At 37.5% G+C, this 18,930-nt stretch overlaps 1 protein-coding gene and 1 pseudogene across 11 annotated transcripts in view; both read right to left on the bottom strand.

The window, feature by feature from the left end:
* Nucleotides 1-18,930, bottom strand: part of ATXN1 (ataxin 1) — a 372,466-nt gene that overhangs the window by 103,917 nt on the left and 249,619 nt on the right. The window lies entirely within an intron of this gene.
* LOC111741593 lies at nt 5,053-5,171 on the bottom strand (annotated as a pseudogene).

Raw genomic sequence — 18,930 nt, 5'->3', positions numbered from 1 at the left:
TTGTATGTTGTTACTTCCACAGATGTTCCATAATTTTTTGCATATGGCTTAGCCAAAGAAAGCTTTTCCCCTTCCATTTTTGGGAAAGATGCAACTGCCTGTGTGAGGGAGAGGAGAATGTCTAGTTTTTACATAATTCTATGGTGATGACAGGGGTGGAGGTGGCTGGCGTGTGTGTGTGTGTGTGTGTGTGTGTATGTAGTAACAAGATTCTCTACCCAATCCTGCCAACCCCATTTTATCTAACTCTTTACTGAGTCATTCCTGTGAGATCTGGGAGTACTCTGTACATCCAAGGTTCATGGTATTTGCTGGAATAACACATTATCTAAAGCCTCTCTAAAAAGGGTTTGAATATTTACAGAAGAAAAAAGAGGCGGGAGAGATGTGAATACATTTGAGGTTTTTTTTTTCCCCTTTTCTTGGCAGTCTTTACAACTGAAAACAGCAGAGCCTTCTCATGTTTCTTTGACCTTCCTCAGCATGGTCCAGTATGCACATATACGGTATCAGAGAACAGCTCTGCTCAATGCTTTCTCGGGAAGGAGGGTCTGTATGAATGTGGTTTATTTTGGGGGGTCGGAGGGAAGTGGGGTTGAGAGTGCAGATATCAGAGGGAGGAATAAGATGAAATACAAGCAGAGTGGGTTTTTACAATAGAGAAATACAACTGGCTGAAGGGATTGGGGAGTGAGGGCAGATTTAAAAATATACATCTTCTCTTTTATTGCGATACCACCGATTGAGAGAACATTCTGCTGGGGGCGATGTCTGCCAAGGACTTCTAATTCAGTTTGTTCCACCCACTTTAGTTTAAAGCCCAAGTACAAATTTTATTCCTGGAATGTTATAGGATCGGTGTGGTCAGAAATGGGCAAATTTACTTCAGAGGTGTTTTATAACAACTTGGAAAAGACCCTCTAAAATTTTCCAAGTTCATTGCAGGGGTGAATTTTATTTCCGTTTTCTTCTTAAGAAAGCTACCTGATTTCTTTAAAACTGTATTTTACAAAGTAAAACTTGATTATAATTTTGAAAGCATTTCAAAATAATGATACTGCCTATTAGGTATTTACTGTAAGCCAGGCAATTCGATAACAATTTGCATTCTCTCATTTAATGCTCACAACCACTTATGTGCTCATTTTGGGGTGAGAAACCAAGGTTAGGAGGGATGCCAGTGCTGAGTTCAAATCCAGGTCTTGACAACGTCAAAATCTTTCTTAGTCACTATGCAATTATGCTTCCATGTATCAATGTCCAGCAATACAAAGTATTAATTAAATATATACATGACATGGTCATTAGGTTATTTATTATTCTTAAAAAATGATGGCAAAACCAGATTCCTTACGCTGCTTTTCTGATGAGAGATCTTGATGCAGCCAAAGGAGACTTACAAATTTGTCCAGTCTCTGAAGTTTTGGTGGTAGGTGTGGGGGTATCTAGACAGTTGCAGAATAAGTGGAGATCTATTTATTTTGAAATGTCAGTGGCACTCATACCAAAAATTGCACACTCTGCCCTGACAACGTTAAAGACTGATAGACTGTCCCTCTCTACCCCCGACCTCCAAAAGTATTTACTTCAAAAATCGATTTCCTCTGTCACTATTTATTGCGGCATTTTGCTCAGCGGTTCCGAGAAACCACATGGAAAATCGCAATGTTACACTTGTTAAATTGACCCTGCAGGATTCTACCATTAGTACGTGCATCATCCCAAGAGGTAAAAAGGCAAGTTTGCCAGGCTCATGCTGAGAATATCATCATGAAACCAACAAGGATATGCAAATCTGTCTGTTCTCTACCTCATTTGCATAGTTTTTCATTGGTTTTGTAGAACCTATCTACTAAATGTCAATTTCCTTTTCTTTCCTAAAGCTTATTAACTGTGTGTGATGTTTACAGCTCGAAGACCAAACAGTTTTAATAGGTAAAACATTTAAACTATACAATTAAAAAGCATGTGGGAAGAGAAGGAAGAGGTTCTGATATACATCAAACGCATAGAAATACTCGTGCTGTTAAAATATGCTCTCCGAGTTTGGAAGATGCAGAGGCTTCATGCATGTCTGTGCACGCCATAAGCACCACCACAAAATTTGCTTAACCTATTTTTTTTTTTGTAACAATCTAGAAAAAGCAGATTTGCTTATAAACTACGAAGGGCTTGAACCTAGTCACTGAGTACACATTTTTACTCGCAACGAAATCTTAATGGAAGTCTGCCAACATCTGGGCTGACATTCAAACATTCTGAGTTTCTATGTATTCCGGTCTCTCAAAGCTAATGTTTTAAAGCTCTTTTGATATTTTCTGAGGCACTACAGAGCTCAATTCTCACCTCTCAGTCCAGAGTAATACACGGCAATAATATTCTGCTCTAAAGAAATGCAAAGAGGGCCTTTCATTGTGCAGCACTTAACTTATCTACAGCACCAATACAACAAATCCATGGTGGGTTTTGAATCAAATTATTTTCCTTTGTGCATCAGGGTTAGGAATTGGGTAAAAAAGGCAAGTTTGGAGAAACCTTGGTAATGTCTATAAATATTAAAAAAGAAATTACCCAGAGGCACTATCTTATAGACACACTTTATAGAATAAAGTATAGAATCGTTTGCATTTCATGTGGCAATTGAGCAAAGGACCTACTGCTATTAGTCACGAGCTCAACAGCTCTGCCAAGAGGTAACTGGTGATCCTCACCTTTGGAATACTTCTTTACTGGCAATGTTAACACAATTCGCTGATACCCAAATTTCACATGGATTGCAGGAGAAACAGCTGATCAAATTAAATTAAATTTTATAGTTGGCTTTAAGGAAAAAAGAAAATGCCAAATGCTCTTAGGAGATACTGGAGGTGGGCAAACCTGCAACTCCAAACAAAGACATACGTCTTTCCAGGTTAAGAGTCTTTGCATCACGTGGAGCCCAGGTGAAGCTGTGATAAAACATCACTGGAAAGTTTTAATACTGCTGAGGCTACAGGCACACTTCTGTCTAATGGAATTCAGCTGTAAAGTTCCTTACTGTCAAACATAATCTGTCCTGTCTTAAGTTTCTTCTTCTGTCTAATCGTGATGGGCAGCAGGATGAAACAGGTAGCATTAAATGGCACGAAAGAGAACAAAAGTAAGAAAAGCACTGAAAATAAAAGCAGAAATGGTGATACTAGAGCCACGGTCTGTACTCAGGTCTTGATGGCTCTATTGGTGAGTTATTTCCAAAGCTCAGAGAAGTCGCTAATTGACTCCATGCCTCTATTTCCTCATCAACAAAACGAAGGTCACCACACATCCTCTAACCTCGAAGGAATTTTGTAAAATTGAGAAGCTTACAAAGAGCACTGTGAACACGGATGCCAAACTATTATCTCATAATTTGATGTGCCCAAATCAGATGGAAACAAGTGAAATCTCAAATTAATTTGATACCATATGCTATGGGCTGCATTTTCCAAAAGCCTTTAAAAACTGGCATTTATAATATTTGTGGGTTCATCCTTTTCCACGTACAGAAACGTGTGCACACATCAAAACAGACCCAGTTAAATCTTAATTATCTGGTAGAGGATTATCCAAGATTCTTATTGTTTTTCCCTCTGCCTGTTGCCCATTTTTTAGCCTCTCTGGCAATTCCTCCATGATCAAAAAAAGGAGAGGGCATGCAAATCAATCAATCCCTTTCTTTATTCACTGCAATTTTAATGATGGGTGCTCCCTCAGCCTCCATTGGCATGGGTAAGTGAGAACATGCTATTTGTACTCACAGCTGGATATAAACATTTATTGAGTAATGAAGTATTCACATAAATTAACTTAATCTCTCTTCACCTTCTAAAACTTTGCTTACTTAATGGAAATTTTTATAAGATCTGTTTCATTTAGAGTTCTACATCTATGTGCCTGCCTTTTAAAATAAAGAATAATAAACGAAATTTAACCTTTCTCTGATGACTAAGTATTAGAAATAACCATTTATTCATTATGGTGCTATATAACACAGCACAGCTTCCTATCTGCTTTTGAATATTCTTTATTCTCCTTTGATCTCAGCCAGTCATCTGATACATCGCACTTTTTTTCATTCAACAAATCAAATACTTATGGTGTCTCCTGTATGCCAGACACTATGTAAGGACTGAATAAGAAAAAAAACCAAGCATGGTCCATACTCTGACAGAACTTACATTCTAGCTGGGGAGAAAAAACAAAACTGCACAAATACATAAGTTTATTTGTAAAAATAGCTCTTGAAGAAAAATATAGGGTGATGGGTAACAGTTGAATGTTGTGTAAGAAGGCCAAGGAAGAAGGGGCTCATAGAGAGAGATGGTGGGACTAGAATGGTAGAAGTGGAGATGGATAGGAGTGAGTAAATTCAAATGATATTTAAGAGATGGGATCAGTAGGACTTGGTGACAAGACGTAGAGGCAGAAAGAGAGAGAGAAATACTTCAAGGATAATTTTTAGGCATCTGTCTTGGGAAACTAGAGAGGGTTGATGGCTAAGATGGAGAACACTGGAGGAAGATGAGGTTTGGTGAGATGTAGAGGGCTATAACTTTGGCTTTGAGTGAAGATGACTTTATGATCTCCAAATGGAGCTTCTACATAGGCAGCTGCATATACAGGTCCAAGGTTGTGGAGGAATCTGGCCTGAAGATATAGGTGTAGAACTTTGTGTCCATCAAGAAGCTTTGAGTTTGGATGAGCTCATTTAGGGGAAAAACAAAACTTGAGAAGAAAAGTGGACCAAGGACTAAGCCATGAGGAACGCCAACATTTAGAGGTGTAGACGGCAGGTAGAGGACAAATCCCTGGACAGATCAGGAAAGCAGGATGGAAATCAAAAGAGGATGGCATTAAGAAAGGCAACAAAAGAAAAGGTTTTATTTATTTATTTATTTTTTATTTAGGGGAGGCAACCCTTGGAGTTTAAATTACCCTTGAGGTATTTCTCTCTCTCTCTCTCTCTCTCTCTCTCTCTCCTTCACAGATTACAAGGACTGTGTCAGCTTACAATCCCTTATTTTTTATTTTTTATGCCTACAGCACCTGGTCTTCCTAGGTGGTCTCCCATCCAAGTACTAACCAGGCCCAACCATGCTTAGCTTCCGAGATCAGATGGGATTGGGCTTGTTCAGGGTGGCATGGCCATAGATAAGAAGGGGTTCTAGAAAAAAGGGAGTGAGCAGCGCTGGCAAAGCTACTGAGAAATCCAGTAAGATGACAACTATTACAAAAAACACACAGAAGACCCAATGACATGAATGACATGGAAAAGACAGATGACCTCAGCAGGAGACAAGAGTGTGGACTGCAGGGGGTGAACCAAGCTAAAGCCAGTCTCGAGTCATTTCCTCACAGAAATAGTAGAGCATAGTAGCTGAGGATGCAGGCTCTGGAGACGAACTCTTAGGGCCCACTTTCTGGTTCTTCCACTTAGTTATGAAACCTAAAGCACCTTACTTAATTCGTGTAGGGTTCAAGTTTCTCGTGTAAAAGGAGAATAATAATGCCTATCTACTGTGTTGTTGGGAGACTAAATAAATGTAAACCACTGAGCACAGTGCCTGATGCTTAGTAGTTGCTCAATAAATGCTAGCTTTTTATTATGATGATGATTACTGACACTCTCTTAACCAATTAAATTGATATTAATTGTGTATTTATCTGTCAGATATTGTACCAGACTCTAAGACAGAACAATTAATAACGACAAAAACTAATTATGTGTCTTCATGGAAATAAACCAAAGTTTTATAATGAAATATTTTCTGTTAATGGTGATAAATGTGGAGGAGAAAGATAAAGCAGAAAAGGAGGCTAGGACAGTGGTTTAGAAAACCATTTTTAGAAGTCTGTCCACTGAGGCCTCATAGACAGTGACATTTGAGCAAAAGTCTCAAGACAGTGAAGAAGAAAGCAATGTGGTGACACAGGTCATTTCAGGTTGAAGGAACTGAAGGTGCAAAGGTCCCGGGGTGGGATCCTCCTGGCATGTTAAAGGAAAAGCAAAAAGGAGGGAACTGGTATGGCTGGGGCTGAGTACATGAGGGGAAGATAGTAGGAAATGAAGCTAGAGGTGGGGGTAGGGCTGATGCACCCTTTAGACCACGATAAGGTCTGTGGTTCTTATTCTGAATAAGCTGTGAGGCCATTGGAGGATTTTGATCAGAAGAATGACAAGATCTGAACGGTGTTTTAACATTTATTCTGGAGCCCGTGTTGAAGATATATTTTCTGGGAGCAAAGGCAGAGGCTGAGAGATCAGTTAGGAGGCTACTGAAATACTCCAGGCAAGAGATAATAGTGGTTTGGACCTGAGGGGTTGTGTAGGAGAAAAAGAGAAAAGTCAAGGACAACATCAAAGCTTTTGGCCTGAGCAACTGAAAGGAGAGAGTTATTATTTCCTAAGATGAGGAGGAGAGTAGGAGGAGCAGATTAGGATGAAGCTCAAGAGTTCACCCGAGTGGAGACAGTTACGAGGCAGTGGGATACCCCAGTCTGACAGTCAAAGGAGAGGCCTAGGATGGAGAAGTCGTCAGCTTTGAGACAGTTTTAAGAGGTCAATGAGGGAGCAAGAGAGGTCTGAGGACATAGCTCTGGGGCCATTTAATGTTTAGAAACATACGTTACTATGTACTTGTTAATGGGCATACTGCTGCTGGTGGGAGTGCTGACTGGTGCCATCCTTATGGAAGCCTATTTGGCTGTGGTCAAGATATATCAAATAGCAGACCCCAATGTAACATTTGTAAACATGTTATGGGCTGGGTGGCGAAGTGCATGGCAGATTTCAGTCATCTTCACAAGATATTTATACTCTTTGCATGTGTCGTGCACTAAGTTGCTGAGCAGACAGCAAGTCAGCTGGGGCACAGGAAGCAGAGAGGCCAGCGATGGCTGGAAATTGATGGGACAATCAATAACTTATTCGCTGCTCTTCTGCCAAATCCCTACAGAACTTACAAGACTCTGAATCATTTTGTTGTACTACTTTCTAACAGGAAACAGATCATCAAAACTCCTTGGGTTTCTTCCTGTTCTTACCATAATTTCATTAACTTACAAAGTATCACTGTTCTCTTTTGTTCAAGCCCATATGAGGATATAATTTCTGTTCTTAAATGGATAAGCTGGCTCAGAATGGAGTAGAATTCGGTCATAACCGAGGAAGCTAGGTGGCAGAGTGTAAGAGGAACTTCCTGCATTTGGAAACGCATTCCTCATAGAGCCTCAGATGGGGAGGGGGTCCACACAAACTCTGGCCCTGCTACTAAGTGAACTCAAGAAGCAGCAGTTTGCAAGGGGGAGAGGTGGTATCTTGCCAAGAACTCCTTAGAGGTCATGCTTAGAGGACCTGAAACTCAATGTCTGCCATCTGCAGAGCAAAGAGAGAAACCATGGATGATGCTGAAAGGCCTTTGGCAGAAATAAAAACTTGTTTATTTGTTTTTTTCCTATCTAAAATATTACAGGTGTGACACATTATGGGTTACTGATACTGAACAGAACACAGAAAGTGTCAGCTGCTGGGTCAAGTTTCATAGTTGTAAATAGGAAGGTAAAGGCAATGTTCAATCTATCTCCCTTGTAGGCAGTGGATTTTAGTTAGAAATGAGACGCTGACTCGTTTTTACAAGCCAACTGAAGAATACCAAGATATTTTCTCTCTGCAGATTCTCATACTCAGAGTATATATAATCATATGACTAGTCTATTTATGTTTATATTGTCTATTTTACCCAAGAGTGATTTACACCTAAAAACCCAGTAAGGAGGATGTCATAAAAACATTTATAAAATCAACTGAAATTTAATAACAGCACTTAGACAGGTGGGCTACCAAGGAACTCTTTAAAATAATAGAATGAAGAAGATAGGTTGGTAGTTATGCACATAAGCTCCTTTAACCTGGTACATGGGAGGCACTCAATCAATGTCGAATGAAAGAATGACTCTGTGTGAGGAAAGAAGAAGCAATTCAGCTTGCTATTCTGGAGTCCCTCGTGTAAGATGCGAATAAAGTCTAACAGAGTCATTAATGGAATTTAATAAGGAAAGCTTCCAAAAGAGGAAACTCCAGTTCTGCTTTCATTACTGTATTTCTCAGATTCTCAGTGGATCTAAATTTAAACTCTACAGGAAGCAGGAAGCACCTTTACCAAAAGGTGCCGAGGGTAACATATACTACAAGCATGTTCGCTGATCCTGTCTTCAAGGCCCTTCAGCCCTGAAGAATTTGAAAAGGACAAATAGGAAACGCATATAGTTCTTTTTATGCACTACTATCTAGCTATTAAAAGCCAAGAAGAATGATGCAATTGTCAATGGCAATTTGGCAACCACATTTTAAAAGTTATAACAAGTCAATTCTCAGAGCTAGAGACTTTATAGTGTGAGAGGATGAGGAGGTAAAAGGTGTACTTGTCCAGGTCATCAGAATGCATATCAGAAAACCTCAGGGGGCTTTTTCAACCATAGAGCTACCATTTATGAAAGTCCACAGTCCTAATTTATCCTAAACTTGATATACATTGTCTCTTGATGGATTAAGAGCTACTGACTTTATATTGTGTTAATTTAGGAATGATATATATGTAACAATTTCATTTCCTACATACTCATTTAAGAAAATTAACAAATATAGCTAGTTTTCTATTTAAGAAGTAATAATTAGTGGCAGTGTTTTGTTTTCCAAGGCACTTTTTAGTTTTCCTTAATAAACTATTAACTAAAAATATAATTGAAACTAAACTTTTCACATTTGAAAGTACTTTAGCTTGAATCCAGAAGGACGGCGTTTAGCAGAAATATCTTCTCGAGAACTGATAACACTATGAAAAAGTTAGAGTGAGAATTCAGGGAAGACCATGGTGCCAGTGTCAAAGGCAGCATAGTTTTTAATCTCCCAGAATCCCTGTCCTCTTCTTTTTCCCTTACAACAACAACAACGATGACGACAACAACAAAAATAGGAAAATGAGATCAAAAAACCTATAACCTGCGGACAACACCAAAACGAAATTAGGTGACCACATAGCCCATGAGCCTGAAAATACTAACGGGTGTGGCCAAATCATCTATTGCTATAGAGCCAGGTAGAAGCAACACCAATGCAGAAAAGGCAGCGAGCAACTAAAGGTTTAATGAGAGGAGTCCCCAAATCTCCATAAGGTCCTCACCATAAGGTGAGCAGGTTGATAAGCTATTTTGAGCACGGCAGCATAACTGGCCAAAAATCCTACAGAGTCCAATTTGTATAGCGAGAGCAACGGACTGCAGGAAACACTAGGTGGTACAGGGTCTATATACTCGCAAAACCAATAAAACTAAGCTTCCTTCCACAACTGAACTACCCGGAGGAGAAACTTTTGAGAGTAGCATCCACCTTGAGAACGACAGTAATGAAATCAAAGATAAGGGAAGGGGTAGATAAAAGTAGGAGCAGAGGAGACAGAGCTAAGAAAGTATGGACCTTTTAACACCATTTCATGGAAACAACAGAAGAGGGAGCTGTAGAGCTTAGAAGCTAGAAAAGCTTTCTTTGCCCCTAAAAATACAGAAAAATTCATTTCACTTAAAAATAAGTAACAAAATAGGATTGTTATCAAATTCAATGCACAGTTATTATGAGAAAAAAGAGATAAAGATCAGAATAACATTTGTTACCATAGAGATATGCCCACAACAGATAAAAACTTTAAATTAATACTTCAAAAAAGTTAAAGAAAATTGAGAAAATAAAAGAAGATATAAAGAAACAAATTTAATTGCAAAACTCAGAAACAATGTGACTGGAGTTAATTTGAAGCTAAAGGGGAAAAAATTAAGAAATGAAGACTAATGAACAAGGAACACAAGAGAGAATACACACACCAGAGAATGACTAAAGAGTATTAGAAAATGGAAAGGAAGAAAGTTTTAAAAATCAAAAAAAAAAAAATGAAGAAAGAGAAAGAATGTAAGAGAAAGACTCTGAAAGAGAAAATAGGCAAAGAAAATCAAGCAAGACATTACAATGAGTCTTCAAAAAGCAAAGCTAAGCAATGAAACAGAACAAATACTTAAAATCATCACGCAAGCACACTTTCCAGAAGTAGAAAAAGATTTCAAACTACATATTTAAAGGACACCATGTGTCTGGAAAAATTGGCCTAGAAAAAAAAACAAAAAACAAAAATAAAATGTTTTGGACATTCAGGCAAAATGACCAAGTCATTTAAGAAAAGACAGAAAATTAGAGAGTCATCAGACTTTTCAAGAGCCAGGCTTTGTGCTAGAAGTCAAAAGAATGACACTCAAGAAAGGCAACTAAGCTAAGACTTTTATATCCAGCCAAAATGATCTTTGAGTCAACAACAATCTGTTATTAGTATGCAAAGACCCAGGGACTATATACTGTTCCTATTAGCCCTTCCTTGGTAATCTATGAGGGAGAAACTTCAGGCAACCAGAATGACCAAAGAGGCACAGATACAAGGACTGGGGTGGGCATTACACACATAATCAGCTGTAGGGGTCCATTGCTCAAAGATGATTATAAGGGGGACAGTATTGTGTATAATAGTTACATGCTCTGACAATGGAGAGACAGTATGATGATAAAAAACATGATGGGGAGAATACAAAAGAAAAGAAAATAAGCTCACTGATATAGATCTAAGTGGGAATAAAAGGATATTACTTTAAATCAAATGATGGGGCGAGGAGAGAAAAGAAAGAATTACTGGGAATTTCAATATTGCTCATAGCAGGGAAACTACAGACAATATTGACTTTAAATATTAAACAAAAATAATTTTCTAAAAATCTCCTTTAAAAATCTCAACTAAAATAAAATAAATGAACTTAAGTGTATATCCAGTCACTGGTGTAAACACGCAAAGAGGAACCATTCTAAGTGACCTTAACATAATGTAACTATATATCCCTAGCCCAATGGACTAAAAACCAAAACAAAACCAAAGTTCAAAGTTTTCAGTAAGCATATTTCTGGGGTGTCATTGGCATTTTCATTCAGAAATTATAGTGAGTGTAGTGTGGGATAAAGAAAATGAGTAAACTGTGTTGGTGTGACTGAGGACTACAATTTTCAGCTTGAGAGACAGGAAATGCTGAGGTTAAGAAGAACCTGATACATCAGTATAAACTCATGATGTATTTTACTTTAAATAATACTCACACACCACATATTTATGTGTTTCATATCCATGAAAGAGAGATTTCCTAGCTCTGGTTGCGCCCACGGAAAAGGCTGAGAAACGACAACAAACCCAGCTGTAATGAGTGAGTACCCCAACAGCCCAGACTGCCGTCCTCAAACACCATTTCTCACTAAAAGGAACCAGGTTTCCCTGAAGAAAAACCTGATCCCAGGTCTGAGGCAGGACATGTCCAAGATGAGCCTGAAACATACTGTCATAGTAGAAAGCAAGGAAACTATCAGAGACAACTAGTAGTGTATTAAAAGAACTCGGCAGCCTAGTTGAATAGGTTTCAGATCAACGGTCAAAGAGAAGGCCATTCCAGCATCAGTAAGGGCCCTGGCTGTACTGACTGAAACACACCAGGTATGTTTAAACCCATTTGTTCACCACAACACTTTTAAGAAATGGTGACTCGGGAGGACATTATGAAAAAACTTTATTTTGAAAAAGGGTAAATAAAGGGAAAACATATTTACCCTGCTTTTTGTATGAAACCTGAAGCACTGAGTAAACACACGGTAGATGAGAGGAAGTTTCCCTTCATGAACAACAATTACCGCTAATAAATGAACAAAGAATAGAATTATACTACCACTATTTTGTAATCTCTAATAAATTTATGAATTTAGACAAAAATATCATGGAAAAAGTAGGTACTCTTAATCATCACCTTTCGATGGGAATACACGACTCAGTGCCAACTATGAGTTTGTCAGGCAAAGAAAGTGATGCCTCTAGAATGTCCTCACAGTTCCTAAGGGATGCAGAAGACAGAGGAACATGCTTCACAACATCACAGGGATGTAAGCATCAAAATCCAGATGGTGGGAAATTCTACTGGACAGATCGTCTGGTTTCTTCAACAGAAAAAAATGTAACCCAAAAAAGATGAAGATGGAACCAAGAGCTTAAAAGAGGCTTAAGAGACATAGATTTTATTTGCATCTGACTCAAGTAAACTATAAAAAAATTCTACAACATAACGAAAAGTTATTTATGAGACAATTAGGGAAATATAAACACTGACTGGATATTTGATGATATTAGGAATTACTGTTAATTATTTAGGTATACTGATGCTACTGTGGTTTTGTATAAGAAGAATAATCCCAACTTTGTATAGAAACACTGAAATATTTACAGATAGTATGATGTTTGGAATTTACCCCCAAATAATCTGGGCACAGGGTAGGGTAGATGAAACTATGCTGACAGCTGTTGAGGTGGGATGATGGGGGCACATCTCTCTACTTTTGGACGTGTTTGATATTTTCTACAACAAAGTTAATGTTCCTTCAAGAAGTCAGCCAGCCGTGTTTCTTAGATGTGATTTCCCACAGCTGTCACTTGGGGTACTTATTCAAATTGTCTTGCCCTACGTCTGTCTACTTAGAGTACTTAATAAAGTTAAAAGTCTGCCCAACCCTAGATTTCTCAATCAGAAATCCTGGGAGTGATGCCCAGAAACCTGCCGGTGAGTCTTCTGCACACTCCATTTTGCTTTAATTTTTTGCAAGAAGTAAATTATTTCAGGGTTCAAAGTGTTAAAAGAACCCTATGATAATCTAAAATATCTTTCAAGCATTATTGTTTAATTTCAACAAAATATTTCCTCCCTTTGTCATATTTCAACAAGTGACTTTAAAAATGTATTATGAATGATGGCATCAGGTCATACTTTCTCAAGTTTGCTAAGCACTTGGGGTTAATAAACTAGAGGAAAGAATCTAATGTAACTTGGGTGAAGTCAGAGAAATGTGTCTCTTTTATGGAAGCCAAGCTTTGTGACAGAATAGATAAGCAAAATAAAAAAAAAAAAAAAGTAATCCCAAACCAATCTATGATATCAGTTTAACAACTATTTCTAGAGGCACAAGAGCTGTTTTCCAAAAAAGAGGGTCCTTGAGACAAATAACACACTTCTATTTGAGGAGGATACTTATCATTAGAATCTAGCAGTTTGTCGAATGACTTAGTTTCTTTGGTAAACAAACAAGTTTACCGGATGGTGAACAATCAAAACCAGACATCAATAGCAAAAGTTTTGATAAAGAATAAGGGAGCAGAAAGGGACCAAGTCAACGCTTAGGAAGCATTACTAAGGTGTTAATTACAGTCTCAGAAGCTTTGTATAGGAGCTCTAATTTAACCTTTATTGTAGCATGTAGCTTTTATACTTTAAAAAAAAAATCCCAGCCTGAAATTTGAAAATACTTACTTGTAAAGGTATAGGTACCCTATGTTCATTGCAACATTACTCCGAATAGCCAAGACATGAAAACGACCTAAGTGTTTTTTGATCAATGATTAGATAAAGAAGATGTGGTACATATATACAATGGAATACTACTCAGCCACAAAGAAGATAAAATATTGTCATTTGAGACAACGTGGATGGATCTTGAGAGTATCATGCTAAGTGAAAAAAGTCAGATGGAAAAGGACAAGAATCCTATGATTTCACTCATGTAGGACATAAAGCAGAAAGCAACAAATGAACAAACAAAACACAATCATAGACATAGACAATAATATGGTGATTTCTAGAAGGGAAGGGAAACGGGGGAAGAATGAAGAGGGTAAAGGCAATCAAATATGTGGTGATAAAAGGATGAAGAGAAAAAGGTAGTCAAATATATGGTGATGGAAGGGGACTAGACTTTGGGTGTGAGCACACAATAGAATATGCAGGTGATATATTACAGAATCATATACCCGAAACTTATATAATGTTATTAACCGATATAACCCCAATAAATTTAATTTAAAAACACAAAAATAAAACAAACAAACAAAAACAACAGCATTCTACCAAGGGGCTTCAGAGGATCTGCATTTCATTTTTAAATTAAATTTCTCACTATTTAGTAACTTAATTTCAAAAAGCATTCCCTGTGTCAAACAGTAGAATAGCACTTAATACAGAGGGTTAGGTTCTAAAGTTCCCACCCAACACAAAGTGTGTGGGGTCAAAATTACCCTTGAGATTTTAAGGTGTAAATCAGATCCTAATACTCCTCCACTCAAATCTTTCAGTGGCTTCCCACCACATTTATTGCGAAATGTATAGTCCTCATCCTTATCAAGGCTTAGAAGGCCTTGCCTGATCTGGTCCCAACTGTGTGACATCCCCCTTTATTTTCTGCTCGCCTCCATGTTCTTTTTCATGTGCCTGATACAATCCTGTTCCTACCTGCAATGCTTCTCTTCTGACAAATCACAAAACGTGTTCCCTTCACCCGGGTCAAATGTCTCTCCATGATTACCTTGTCTAAAGGAGCAACACTTCCTCTTTCCTCTGCCACTCGGATTCTTTTTATGTGACCTGACATTTCCTTCAGAGCATTCATTACAGCTGACATTATACCATAAATTCCTTTTTTGTTTAATGAAAGGCAGAAACTTTGTTCACTGCTCCAACCTAGCACTTATAAGAGTCCTGGCATAGAAAAAGCACTCAATAAGTATTACTGAATGACCAAAAATCCTCTAGATTGTCCATCAAGGATAACATAGAAGGTTTTTGTTTATACCATCTTGTGCAATAATTATCTTGAGCACTAAAGTCTGAGAACCACTGAACTAGACTGAGGCACAAGAGGAAAGTCTACAGCAGATGTGTGTGTAGGATTCTAAACCATTGTACCTGAAACACCCGCAGTGGAGAAAATTCTAAAGCATTCTTGCTGGCATAAAGTCTTTTCTTATGCAATTTCGATGGTTAAGTCTCTATATCTTTAATATTTAATTGATTCTGTTGTTGTTGTGAGGGTTAAAGGAAATGATAGCAGTACTCTTCAAAAGTAAGATGCTTAGTCACCCTGGTAATTTAATGTAACTTCTATTCTGACAGGGTGGAGACTACTAATGGTTTGTGTAGATCTCACAAGAAACTTTCTCACAAGCATACTGCCAGGTTTGTGTAGATCTCACAAGAAACTTTCTCCTGTCATCTCGGTGCATATATTTGCCAACCTTTAAATAGAACGGTTGTAGCTCTGCTCTTATTTTTTTCTTTTTTAACATATAAACTTAAGGTCTCCCTACGTCCATTCACATGAAAATTCACAAGTAAGCCCCCTAGTATAGCACAGGCACATTCCGTTCAATTACTGGCTAAGGCCAGACAACACAGCCCGAATTCTTGTCCTCAGTGGATGTTAATATGTGATAACATGTAAGTGTGTGTGGCATAAAATGGTGTAACACAATTTATTGGCATTGAAGTGTCACGGGTAACTGTGCTTATGGTAGTAAAAGCTCAGTATGAAATTCGAAGTCAAAGATTGGACTCACCATGCAAAACAAGGTAAATTGTGCCTTCTGAAGCTGAATAGATAGAGATGGGCCCTCAGGCTTATAGGTTTCTTCTTGTTTTCTAAGAGCATCAATGAGCATCTCATTAATGTTATAATTTGAAAAGTGTTTTCTGCCTCTAATACAAGATTTAGACTAGCTGAGGAAGTTATCATTGGTTCCTCAAATTGCAGGGTTACAAATTAAAAAATGCAAATTGTTTCATATTGTTAATGATTTCAACTTTGAAAGAAGCCATTTCTACTCTTCCTTTCGTTTTAAGTAAATACGTTTTAAGTGGATAAGTTTAAGGAAAAAAATATCCTGAGATTGCAAGGTAGCTGTTAAAAAGTAAAATACTGTTATTATTTGCAACTCCTTATTTTAGGGAATCAGGATTTTTTCAATATTATGCAACAATATTAAAAATTAACAACAACAAAAGGGAATAAATTGGAAACTAAAGTTATAGAAGCTTGCAGCTGTCATCTGTAACACTGATTTCAAATTTCTGTGTTCATCACAAAGCCTCATTGTTCTTTTTGCTTGGTTTTATAATTCAGCATTATACACTGAAATCTAACAAACATATTAACAAAATTTTTCTTTATCATTTTTATATATTTTGGTTTCACACAAGATTGTGTTTGAAAAAGCAGCTGATATGAAAAAAAAAACAAAACGCAAATCATCAAGCAAAGGCAATGAATGATATTTGTACCTGTGGCTGTTTATTGCTGTAGCTTTATAATGCTTAAATACAGAAAAGAAAAAGAAAAAAAGAGTTCTTGTGGAACTTTCCCCCCACACAATAGCAAATACTTGAATATAAGTAATATGATGATGATACATGTAATCTTCCTCTTCTTTTTCACATGTTTGGAGTCAAGTAGGCAAAGGGCTGGAGCAATCATTGATGTGACATGTGTTTACATATGTGGATCAGGGCTTAAGAAGAATGGGGTAGAAGGAGTTTCACCCACCAGTGATAATGCCTTTCCCATCAAGTGCTCTCTGATTCAAGGGAAGGAATGTGCTGTGGTAGACGGGGCATCGGTTTATTACTCAGAGGGATTTAGGGTCAAAGCCCGCATGCTTATTATTAGTGGGGCAACTCTGAGTTTACTCGCTTCCATTTCCTCAAGCATCTTTTATCTGCCAGATGGCAATATTCACCTGAGTCTATCAAGATGCCTTTCTGTCTCATAAAAAATAACACGTAAAAGTCACCTGGCCCCTAAGTGTTCAGTAAGTAGCTTCTGCCCTCTTCTTGGGACCTTGTAGAATGCTGACTATTCTGCTCCAGTCATAGGGATCAAAGTTCTTTGTCAAGAATGGACTTTCCAGGTGAGAAATGTGACCAACCCTGTTCCCAAGTGTCATGGAGAGGCCTTTCCAGAAATCCAGCTGTGTGTCCTCACCCTAACCTCGTTAAGCCCCACATTAGTGGCCGTCTGTGACCTGACCTGATCCCTGAGGTGAAAGAACACAGGAGGTGGGAGAGAAGGGGCTAAGAGAAAGATAGTCTCCTCAAAGGGCCAAGGCCATGGAGAACAAAATGGCTGCTCCTCAATGATTACAAATCATGAATCATTAGGCCCTGGAGAATTTTTCTTTTGTTTAAATTGAAGTCAATCTTTTCTAACTATTAAATGGGGCACCTTCTCTTCACATTTAAAAGCAAGCATTTGCCACTTCAGCTGAACAAATTATATAGGATTGAAAATAGTATAGCTGAAAGAAATGTGGAGTTTGTAATTAGAGTTCTCTCTCTCTCTTTCTCCCTTCTCAAAGCAAACAGGAACAAACTGAACTGAAACATGGTTGTTTAAAAGGCATAAAGGTTGTCATCCCCCTGTGTTCTAACTTTAGTCTTGCTTTCTTTGTCTTTCTAAGACACTGAAGATAAGTTTCCCCTATGTATAGAGAACATGAGCACACCCAGGGAGCAGCAGTGTCACTGTCTCGGCATCACTGGGACAGTCCTCTGCCTAGGGGATCAGACTTCAAGCCACACATAGATTCCTCCTTTTCTTTTCTACAACTCATGAACTTGTAATGTGGCTCAGGAACAAGATGGATGCTTAAAATATCAAGGAGAATTCTGCAAATGACATTCAATTGTATTCAGAAGGCTTGGAATTCAGTGAAATGGAAACAAGATGTTTCAGTGAACCGAGTACCAGAGTTAAGACTGTGAGCTTCTTGAGCTTTACAGATATCCATTTCATGTTCCAATGATTGTGTGTAAATCTTTAGAGGAAAAATTAAATATTTCATTAAAAAAAAAAAAAAACCCAGGAGTTTCTGAAATCTCTTTTGTGAATCAAAACCAGAGTAGAGACCATGTGATTAAGAATTCAAATGAGACTAAAAAAAAAAAAGATTGTCGATTTTATTTTCCCTCTTGCTGGTGTGAGATTTTAAAGATATTCCGTCCTGTCAAAGGATGGCATTAAATGTACTTAAAGTATCAACATAAACCTGCCTCTTCACATCCTTCTTATTCACATAGTATGTTATCTAATCTCATTTCATTCACCTCACCAAGTTTTATTATGGCATGTAGGTTAGCATTTTTATCAGTTTATCTTTTGAAAATGTTACAATTAATTCACATTAAAACTCTGCTACTAATTCAGTACGTCAAGATTTAGAATTTTTTAAAGATTCTCACTAGCATTCAGCTTAAGCCTACTTGTGGCTGGCTATATTTTTTTAAAAACGTTCGAGAATGTTTACCTCATTTAAGCTTTGTTAAATTTATTTTACTGCCATCATTTGCATCAATAACATGCTAATTGAAAGGGATTTAGTCTTTAAAGTGAATCTAGATTAAACTTTATTATGTTTGGTATAGATGAAAGTTTTTGAGACTGAGTCAAAACTTAAAATATCTGGATTCAAGTTCTGTTTATGTCACATATTGTGTGCTCAGTCTTATACAATAATTTAATTTGTATGAATATCAGTTCACCATTTATTAAAATGGAGGTAAAAAGAAATACTTGTCTTAAGAACCACCCAGAAGATTACATCAGTATAAGTATAAACTGTACACAATCATTATGTCATTTTTATCATCATCATCATTATCATCATCATCATCATCCCTGCTTAAAAATAATTCAAATGAAAGAGGGTAAGAAAGATCCAAATGGATCCCCTATTCTGACACCATGGTACTTGGCACCATGCTGTAGATTGTGCATGTGTTGCGCCACTTGAAGTCACAGCAAGACCTCTATTGTCTACACTTAAATTTATATCTGTTATATGAAAATACATTGTATTTCCAACTCTGGAAACAAAGGAACAGAGAGAGTTAAGTAACATGCTCAATGAATTTGTTATTCAGGTATGTTTCATGAATTAAATCGATATTTATTGAGTACTTACTATGTACCAAGCA

This window comes from Pteropus vampyrus, unplaced genomic scaffold (genome assembly GCF_000151845.1).
Source record: "Pteropus vampyrus isolate Shadow unplaced genomic scaffold, Pvam_2.0 Scaffold80, whole genome shotgun sequence".
NCBI classification, from domain to species: domain Eukaryota; kingdom Metazoa; phylum Chordata; class Mammalia; order Chiroptera; family Pteropodidae; genus Pteropus; species Pteropus vampyrus.
The sequence above is the reverse complement of the archived record's forward strand: the minus strand, read 5'-3'. Positions and strand labels throughout refer to the sequence as shown.